This window comes from Triticum aestivum, chromosome 2B (assembly GCF_018294505.1).
Source record: "Triticum aestivum cultivar Chinese Spring chromosome 2B, IWGSC CS RefSeq v2.1, whole genome shotgun sequence".
NCBI lineage: Eukaryota > Viridiplantae > Streptophyta > Magnoliopsida > Poales > Poaceae > Triticum > Triticum aestivum.
In genome coordinates, this window is record NC_057798.1 from 74,370,448 (window position 1) to 74,378,922 (window position 8,475).

Consider the following 8,475-nt stretch of genomic DNA (forward strand, 5'->3'; position numbering starts at 1 on the left):
AACGCATGCATGCATGCCGTGACTTTCCTTTTGATACTTGCATGTGTTGATTTGATGCACCTTGCCAAATTTTGACTACAAATTTAACTAATCAAATTTTCATGCATGTCACAAAAAATTACGCGGCTGTTTGGATTGTGACTATATTTGTCTTATGTTGCCACATTATTTTTCCCACACTTGCCACACTTCCCTAACCTGAGTTGCTCAAATTGTTAGACACACTTTGGCTTGCCTAAGGGAATCTTGCCACAATTTTTGTGTCCATGACACATTATTTTTGTGTCTATGACATGTGGAGTAGAAAATATAAACAATAATGCATGTTGGGGCAACCCACATTTTCGCTAATTTTAGCCGTGGGCTTGTTCACAATTTTTACGAGGGGGTGGTTGTTCATTTAATGGAGGGACTTGTAGTACCATACTTGAATGATACAAAGTGCGACATGGCACACCATAACACCACTTGGAACAAGCGGGTAGCTATCTCAAAAAACAATCAACCACTTAAAAAAACCGCGACCTGGCATGTAGTACTACACAATTTTAAATGATTGTTTCGATGGAGTGAAAAAGGAAAACTACCCCACTACGTATACATAGGGCGGAGCCTCCGTGCTTGCTTGCTAGGGTTTTTCTATTCACACACTCTCATCCTCTCTAGATCTAAACAAGAAAGGGGTAGTAACACTGTCTTTCTCCCTTCAAAAAACACCGGCTTTCTATCCTCACCGCTGGTTACAGATCCGGACGTATCCCCCTCTGATGATGTTATGTACCTAGGGTAGGGTCATGGACCTATCTAGGATACCATACCCAAGGACATCCTTAGACGAAGCTACCTTCCAGTCGACCAAGAGGGACTCCACTCGACCGGCTAGAAGACACTCGACGAACCTAAAGACACTCGACAATGAAGACTCACTCGACCATCAGGAGTTCAGGATCTACTCTGTATCCAAACGGTCTGTAATTAAGTAGTCTTAATGGTTGTGATGACACTTTATGTAGGGCGTTACCAGTAACGCCCGACCTTAATGTACTTTAACCCTCTGCTACGTGGGTTGGCTGGGGTCCTGGTGTCCTCTATATAAGCCACTCCCCTCCACTGGTAGAAGGGTTCGCACCCCTGTAACTCATATACACATAAACCAGTCGACCGCCTCCGGGCTCTGAGACGTAGGGCTTTTACTTCCTCAGAGAAGGGCCTGAACTCGTTAAACACTCGTGTGTACAACTACTCCATAGCTAGGATCTTGCCTCTCCATACCTACGCCCCCATTCTACTGTCAGACTTAGAACCACGACAGTTGGCGCCCACCGTGGGGCCGGTCTTAGCGACTTTTTGGAGAAGTTGCAATTTGTCCGATTGCCTTCATCATGGTTTCCGGCGGAGCTTTGGTCGAGGGCCGCGAGATCCGTCTCGGTGCGCTCGCTTTCATCGCCGATGACTCCGCTTGGCTCCAGGAGGCACCACTCGACATCGACGCGTTCCCCGTCCGCGGGGCGACGCACTTTTGGGCGTGTGTCCGCGGCGTCCTGCTGCAGCAGCCGTCGACTCCTTACCGGTCGACTCCTGTGCTGTATTCCCTTCCTGTCTCCCGCCAGCGTAAGCGCTCCGGTCGGTCGAGGCTCCAGCGATGGGTGAGACACGCAGTGGCTCGCCAATCGGCCACCACCCAAGTCGCGGCAATTGAGCCCGACGAATCTCTCTACGGCCTGTTCGACCTGTCGACTGGCTCCGTAGAGACTGCATCCGAGTGCGATAGCAGTGATCCAGCGGCGGAGGTCCTGATGGTCAACGGGCCTCGTAGCCCTCCCGGTTTCCCCCGCGATGACGGGATGGACGATGGGGGCGACCCCGCTCAGGCCCATGAAGAGTATCAGCCCGAGCCACTCACTTCTCAGCAGAGGGAAGAACTTCGCCGCTGGAACATGGATGCCCTGCATACTCCCATTGCAGGAGAAACTCCTGAGGCTCGTGCCCTGGAAGAGGCGCGTTTGGCCAACCTGGCTGAACACACTCGACTGGAGAACCTCCAGCGAGCACTCGACGAGCGTGCGCGTCAGCGAGTACCCGACTCCCGCCGACGTCAGCTCTTTCCGCAACCGACTTAGGTATATCGAACCTTGATTCAAAATTTGACAGCTGTAGCCTGTATAGAGGAGTCGATTCAGCCCTCTCAATCGAAGGCTGGAAGAGGCTTGATGCAGATCAGAGATTTTCTCTGGGCGGCAGGAGATCAGAATTCAGTTGTGTCACAGTCGCGCAACAGGATTCACAGTCGATCCGTTGCTGCGAATACTGTTCAGTCGGCTCACATCCCAAGGTCGCCTCCGAGGCGAGTGGGACGTGAAGGCCGGTGGGACCACTATGATGATCGTTTTGATCGTGATGATAGGCGTTGAGTGCCCACTCCTCCCCCGAGAAGTGGGTCTAACGCCCATCGGCAGCAAGATGATAGGCGTCAACTCAGTGTTGGGCGGAGAGCTCCAGTCGACCCCAGAGAGCCGGGCTTTGACGCGAGATCCATCATCGTGCAAGGTTTGGTCGACCGGAACAGAGCTCATAGAGGTGGCCATGACAGAGATGTGCCCACAAGCAGCCGAGTCCATGTTTCAGGTCCAGAATGCTTTAGCAGAGCCATCAGAGCCGCAGTGATACCCCCCAACTTCAGGTTGGCGACTGGAGTAAGTAAGTTCACCGGAGAGTCTAAGCCAGAAACTTGGCTTGAAGACTACCGAGTGGCCATACAAATTGGTGGCAGTAATGATGAGGTGGCCATGAAGCATTTGCCACTTATGCTAGAGAGTTCGGCCAGGGTGTGGTTGAATCAGTTAGCTCCTAGCAGCATTTACACCTGGGAAGATCTTTCCGAGTGTTCGTCAGGACGTTCGAGGGAACTTGCAAGCGACCGGCTATATTGACAGAGCTGCAAGTTTGCGTACAAATGTCGAGTGAAACATTGAGAGATTACATCCAGAGATGGATCACTTTGCATCATACTGTAGAGAATGTGTCAGACCATCAAGCGGTCTGCACCTTCAAGGATGGTGTCAAGAACAGGGAGCTGAGCCTGAAGTTCGGTCGAACTGGAGATATGACCCTGAGTCGGATGATGGAAATAGCCACCAAGTACGCCAATGGCGAAGAAGAAGACCGACTCCGGAGTGGCAAGTACAAGCCGAGTCAGTCGGAGAAAGGAAACTCCAGTTGGAAGCAGAAGCGAAAGGCCGAACCGGTTGCTCCTGGAGAGGCTCTGGCCGTGACTCAGGGAAAATTCAAAGGGAAGCCCAAAGGATCTTGGAACCCCAAGAAGGTCAAGGATAAGGAAGGTAATGACGTGATGGATCTACCGTGTCATATCCACACGAAGAAAGACGAAGAGGGTAACTTCATCTACCCAAAGCATACCACTCACCAGTGCCGGCTCTTAATCCAGTAGTTTCAAGGAAAACAACCGAAGGACAAAGAGAAGGAGTCGGACAAGGCCGAGGACAAGGAGGACAGTGATGGAGAGTACCCTCATGTCAACTCCACTCTGATGATTTTTGCTGATGTAGAGAGCAAAAGTCAACTAAAAGTGATCAACCGTGAGGTCAATATGGTCGCCCCGGCGACACCAAGCTATCTAAGATGGTCGCAAACTCCCATTACTTTCGACCAGTCTGATCACCCTACTCACATTGCCACCCCTGGGAGGCAAGCGCTGGTGGTCGACCCAGTCGTCGAAGGCACTCGACTGACGAAGGTATTGATGGATGGCGGCAGTGGATTGAATATACTATATGCAGAGACGCTGAAGGGAATGGGCATTCCGATGTCCAGGCTCAGTTCTAGCAACATGAGTTTTCATGGAGTCATCGCTGGAAAGAAGGCTGAGTCACTCGGCCAAATAGCTCTGGATGTAGTGTTCGGCGACTCGAAGCATTTCCGCAAAGAGAAGCTGACATTTGAAGTCGTGGATTTCCGAAGCGCCTACCATGCTATTTTGGGAAGACCAGCCTATGCCCGCTTCATGGCTCGACCATGTTATGTGTACCTCAAATTAAAGATGCCTGGCCCCAAAGGCGTGATCACTATCACTGGCAGCCGGAAGAAGGCAGAAGAGTGTTTCCAGAAAGGCTCAAAGATTGCGGATGACCAGATAACAATGGTAGAACTGGAGGAATACAAGAAGAATGCAGATCCGAGTGATTTGCTGCGGGCCAAGAAGCCCGCCACAGAGTCAGCATTTCAGTCGTTTGGGAGACGAAGCTAGTTCATATCCACCCGACTGACCCCAATGCAGCTCCGACCCATATTTCCACAACACTCGACTCTAAATAGGAAGAAGCGCTCATCCAGTTCCTCCGTGAGAACTGGGACATCTTTGCATGGAAGCCAGATGACATGCCGGGTGTTCCCAGGGGGCTGGCTGAGCATCGTCTTAGAGTCGACTCAAAAGCGAAACCTGTTAAAGAACATCTTCGACGGTCTGCCGTTCAGAAGAAAAAAGCCATTGGTGAGGAGGTGGATCGACTCCTTGCAGTAGAGTTTATCCGAGAGATATATCACTCCGAGTGGCTCGCCAATGTTGTCATGGTTCCCAAGAAGGACAACTCACTTCACATGTGCATTGATTTCAAACATATCAATCGGGCCTGCCCAAAAGATCATTTTCCTCTCCCTCGCATCGACCAAATTGTCGACTCGACCGCAGGATGCGAGAGATTGTCTTTTTTAGACGCTTATTCCGGGTATCATCAGATCCGTCTGTATGGACCTGACGAAATCAAAACAGCATTCATCACTCCATTCGGGTGCTTCTGCTATATCACCATGCCATTCGGCCTCAAGAATGCCGGAGCCACGTTCATGAGAATGATTCAAAAGTGTTTACTCACTCAAATCAGTCGGAATGTGGAAGCGTACATGGATGATATCGTGGTCAAGTCGCGAAAGGGTTCTGACCTATTGACTGACCTAGCTGAAACATTTGCCAATCTCAGAAGGTATGATATCAAGCTCAATCCATCGAAGTGCACATTCGGAGTACCTGGCGGAAAGTTACTCGGTTTTCTCATTTCAGAACGAGGAATCGATGCTAACCCAGAAAAAGTTGGCACCATACTCCGAATGAAGCGCCCTGTGCGTGTGCACGACGTCCAGAAGCTTACTGGATGCTTGGCCGCGTTAAGTCGATGCAGCATTTACCGACTGATGAAGAAGGCAGACAAGTTCGAGTGGACTCCAGAAGCTGATGCAGCGTTTGCCGAGTTAAAAACTCTGCTCTCCACCCAGCCGGTGCTTGCTGCTCCAATCAGCAAAGAGCCTCTATTGCTTTATATTGCAGCCATAGGACAAGTCGTCAGTACAATACTTACGATCGAGCGGGAAGAAGAAGGGAAAGCCTTCAAAGTTCAGCGCCCAGTGTATTATCTCTCGGAAGTTTTGACCCCATCGAAGCAAAGATATCCTCATTATCAGAAGCTTGTATATGGGATCTACATGACCATGATGAAGGTTGCTCATTATTTCTCTGATCATGACATTACAGTCGTCAGCGACGCACCATTGTCAGAGATTCTGCACAACAGAGATGCAACTGGTTGAGTGGCTAAATGGGCGATTGAACTCCTTCCCCTTGATGTCAAATTCGAGGCAAAGAAAGCCATTTAGTCCCAGGCTATAGAAGACTTCCTTGCTGAGTGGATTGAGCAACAGCAGCCGACTCAAGTTCACTCGGAGCATTGGACCATGTTCTTTGATGGATCTAAGATGTTAAATGGTTCTGGTGCTGGGGTTGTTTTGGTTTCCCCCCGAGGAGATAAACTCAGATATGTGCTCCAAATCCACTTTGATTCCTCCAACAATGAAGCAGAATATGAAGCACTCTTGTATGGGTTGCGCATGGCCATTTCACTCGGCGTCCGTCGCCTTATGGTCTATGGCGACTCAGATTTGGTGGTCAATCAGGTGATGAAGGAGTGGGACGTTAGAAGCCCAGCCATGACTGGATACTGCAATGCAGTGAGGAAGATCGAAAAGAAGTTCGAAGGGTTAGAGCTCCACCACATACCCCGACTGAAAAATCAAGTAGCTGATCATTTGGCGAAGATAGGATCCAAGAGAGAAGCCATCCCCAGTGATGTGTTCTTGGAACATATCCACACTCCGTCAGTCGTAGAAGATCCTTTTACCGACGAAGCTCCGCAACCTAAGAGTGTTACAGATCTGACTGAGGTTGAAGTCCCAGCAGTGGTCGACCTGATCATGGAAGTTTTAGTGATCACTCCCGATTGGACAGTACCATATATCACGTATATCTTGAGGAAAGAACTCCTGGAGGACGAAGAAGAGGCTCGACAGATCGTCCGCCGATCTAAGGCCTTTACCGTGATAAGGGGACAGCTGTACAGAGAAAGCGCGACTGGAGTTGGTCAGAAATGCATAACACCGGAGGAAGGTCGAATAATCCTTGAAGACATCCACTTGGGGACCTGTGGCCATCATGCGTCCTCTCGGACCATCGTGGCCAAAGCATACCGAGCCGGATTTTATTGGCCAAGAGCGAATGAAATGGCGAAGGAGATAATCGACAAGTGCGAGGGATGTCAATTTTACTCCAATATGTCACACAAGCCCGCGTCAGCTTTGAAGACTATACCACTTGTCTGGCCCTTTGCACTATGGGGTTTGGATATGGTCGGTCCTTTGAGAACAGGCAGAAGCAGTTTTACCCATGTGCTAGTAGCAGTCGACAAGTTCACCAAGTGGATCGAAGCTAAACCCATCAAGAACCTCGATGCCGGTACTACTGTCAGCTTCATCAGAGAATTGATATTCAGATATGGAGTCCCACATAGCATCATCACTGACAACGGGTTAAACTTCGATTCCGAAGAGTTCAGAGCTTTCTGCACGTCTCAAGGCACACGAGTTGACTATGCTTCAGTCGCTCATCCACAGTCGAATGGACAGGCAGAACGAGCCAACGGTTTGATTCTCAAGGGGTTGAAACCCCGTTTGATGCATGATCTTAAGCATGTGGCTGGTGCATGGGTCGACGAACTTCCCTCGGTGCTTTGGGGGTTAAGGACCACGCCCAATCAGTCGACTGGAAGAACTCCATTCTTCTTGGTCTACGGAGCTGAAGCAGTCTTGCTGAGTGACCTTCTCCACAACGCTCCCCGGGTCGAGCTCTACACCGAAGCTGAAGCAGAACAAGCGCGGCAGGATGCAGTCGACCTTTTAGAGGAAGAAAGGGAGATGGCTCTGATCAGATCGACCATTTACCAACAAGACTTGCGTCGCTTCCACGCCAAAAACGTGAAGAGTCGAGCCTTCCAGGAAGGAGATTTAGTTCTCCGAGTGGATCAGCAGAAACCACACAAGCTTGCTCCTTCTTGGGAAGGTCCCTTCATCGTCACCAAGGTTCTCCACAATGGAGCATACCGTCTTTACAATGTCGAGCATCAGATCGACAAGCCCCGAGCTTGGAACGCGGAGCTTCTCCGCCCCTTTTACACTTAAGTATTCACTCGGATGAGTTGTAATAAAAGTACTTCTGTAGTTTATTTATCAAAGACAAGAGCTTTATAATTTTCCCAGTAATCATTATTTCTTTTGTCCACACAACACAATCCCCCAGTGGGTGGCTTGGCTGCGAATCCGATTCACCCAAGTCTGTAAAAAAAAAACCTAACCGAGTGTGAGCCAGTCTCCCACACGAAGGCTTAGCTGCGAAATCCTTTTCGCCTAAGATAAACAAAATCCTACCGAGTGGTAAGCCAGCCTTCCACTCGGAGGCTTAGCTGCAGTCCAAGTACTCGCCTAAGACAAACAAAATCCTACCGAGTGGTAAGCCAGCCTTCCACTCGGAGGCTTAGCTGCAGTCCAAGTACTCGCCTAAGATAAACAAAAATCCTACCGAGTGGTAAGCCAGCCTTCCACTCGGAGGCTTAGCTGCAGCATTGCGCTCGCCTAAGTACAAATACAACATGCACTTCGCAAGGAGGACGAGGTGCAGGTCTACTGCTACCCTCTCCTTCCGAGCTACGCCACAAGTACAACATGCGCTCTGCAAGGAGGACGAAGTGCAGGTCGACTGCTACCCTCTCCTTCCGAGCTACACCACAAATACAACGTGTGCTCTGCAAGGAGGACGAGGTGCAGGTCGACTGCTATCCTCTCCTTCCGAGCTATGCCACAAATACAACGTGTGCTCTACAAGGAGGACGAGGTGCAGGTCGACTGCTACCCTCTCCTTCCGAGCTACGCCACAAATACAACGTGCGCTCTGCAAGGAGGACGAGGTGCAGGTCGACTGCTACCCTCTCCTTCCGAGCTACGCCACCAATACAAAATCCTACCAAATGGAGAGCAGACCTCCCACTCGGGGGCTTAGCTGCAACCTAGTGCTCGCCTAAGTATCTGAAATCCTACCGAGTGGACAGCAGACCTCCCACTCGGGGGCTTAGCTGCAGCCCA